This window comes from Loa loa (assembly GCF_000183805.2).
Source record: "Loa loa unplaced genomic scaffold supercont3.39, whole genome shotgun sequence".
NCBI classification, from domain to species: domain Eukaryota; kingdom Metazoa; phylum Nematoda; class Chromadorea; order Rhabditida; family Onchocercidae; genus Loa; species Loa loa.
In genome coordinates, this window is record NW_018108219.1 from 111,166 (window position 1) to 113,496 (window position 2,331).

The window sequence follows — 2,331 nt, forward strand, 5'->3', positions numbered from 1 at the left end:
CTATATNTCTCTTCTTCTTCTCACTTCCTCCTCTCTCTCTCCCTCCCTCTCTCTCTCTGTTTCCCTTTTTCAATTGTTATTTATGATTTGGAAATGTCTATGCCTCTAACATCCACCATTGCCGCCATCATTACCATCATTAGTGCTACAGCTCCTATTACGACGATGATGATGATGATGATGATGATGATGATGATGATGACGATGATGATGATGATGACGATCATTACAGCTTATTAAGTGCTGCTAGATCAATTGAGAAGTAGTTTTAGCTAGTTAATGATCGTTGAACTTCCTGTCATTTGAGAAATTTTGTGATTTCTTTATGAAACACAATACGCAGAATTAGCTTCACCCTAAGGTTCATAGGTTAGAGCTTATCTAGCAAGCTTAAACGATGACAGACGAAATCCTTAGGACATAAGTTTTGTTAGAGTATCCTTCTTTGAGATGGATGGCCTTACAAGATTAAACAAGTTCAATTCGGTCAAATATGGGGCCTAGAGATAATTTAACCTATCCGTATGACCTTTCAGTTGTGACCTGTTTGACATGGAAGGTAATCATTGGATGTATATCAATCAGTTATATCTTGTAACCTTTTCACAAATTCATGCAAGCATCATCCTTGTGATGGCCGGTAATAGTGATGTAATATTTTGTTATGGAAGATAAATTACTTCCCTCTTCATTTTCTCGAACAAATGTCACCTGTAAATAAGCAACAGAAAATATGTCCTTTCATGATGCTATACTGATGTAATATTTTCATCTTAAAGAAATAAGAAAAGTAGCTATTTGAATATAAAACATGACCAATGGTCAATAGCTTTGGTCATTGTTATCATTAGGTTAATTTAAAATAAATAGCAAATATCATTCAAGTAATCTTTCAATTTTCAAATCCATATATGAAATGACACAAATGTACACATATTATGCATAATTTCGATTAAAATGAAAAAAGAGAGGAAGAAAGAGAAGCGAAGGAAGTGATGAACAAAATAATAATATAATTATATTTAGAAAAAAAAAGTTTTCATCTTTCGATATTTTTACTCCATATGAAGCTAATTAATTAAAGTAAAATTACTAAGGTTAAAGTTTTTAAAGTTACTAAAGCTAATTAAAGTATCTCTTATATTTTGCTATTCTTCTGTACCATAAATTTTTTCTGAAATTTTTTTTTTTAAATGAAGAAAAAAATATCGCGTAAACATAGACGTATGGTATAGTTGACAAGTAAACATTGATTTACTGCAATGAAATGATTGCATCATTTCACAAAAATTATTACTTTGTATTTAAATCAATGAATATATAGTTTAAAAAGAAAAAAAACTTAAAACCAAATTAAAATTTTTTGGGAATAATTTTTTTTTAAAAAAAAACTTAGAATCAAATCTAAATGCTTAAATAAATAAGATATGTGCGTGATTATCAATTGTAAAAATTTGCGAAATTAATTTTTCTTTTTTCTCTCTTTCTTTTATTTATGACAATAAATGTGTGTATAAGTTTGAAAATAAATTTTCATTTTTTTTTCTTTTTTTGCTTCTATTTATGATTATAAATTGTGGAAATTAAATTTTTAAATGTTTAATTTTTGTAAAATTTTAATTTCTTCTAATACTCATAAAATGTAAGCAATCATTATTGGAAAGGAAGAAAATTAAATTAAACGAATAAAATGTTAAAAGTGCAAAACGAATACATACATATATGTGTGTATTGCACATTTATAAATGTCATTTTCATACGTTTTCTCAAATGTTGTTAAAATGTCGCATGTTGTAATAGTAAAGTGTATCACAATAGTATCATGAAGTGATAAGATAAGAGATGATAATTTAACAATAAAAGTATACTGCTATAATCATATCGTAATCCTTTTATATCCTGATATAAAAAAAAAATTGAATTTTTAAAAAATGATAAAATTTCAAAAATACAATGATAATATGATAATAATATGACAACAAATTATAATGATAATATGAAAATATAATGATAATATGATAACATCCATACATTCATCCATAATAATATTATGCAATCAATGGGAAAAAAGTGGGAAAAATTATTTGATTATATGAGTATTAAAATCATAATAATATTAGGTACAATAGATTACGACGTATAACTTATTAACTATAACAGGTTACGTTTAACTTATCTTTTTTAACAGGTTACGTTTAACTTATCTTTTTTAACAGGTTATGTTTAACTTATCTTTTTTAACAGGTTATGTTTAACTTATCTTTTTTAACAGGTTACGTTTAACTTATCTTTTTAACAGGTTACGTTTAACTTATCTTTTTTAACAGGTTA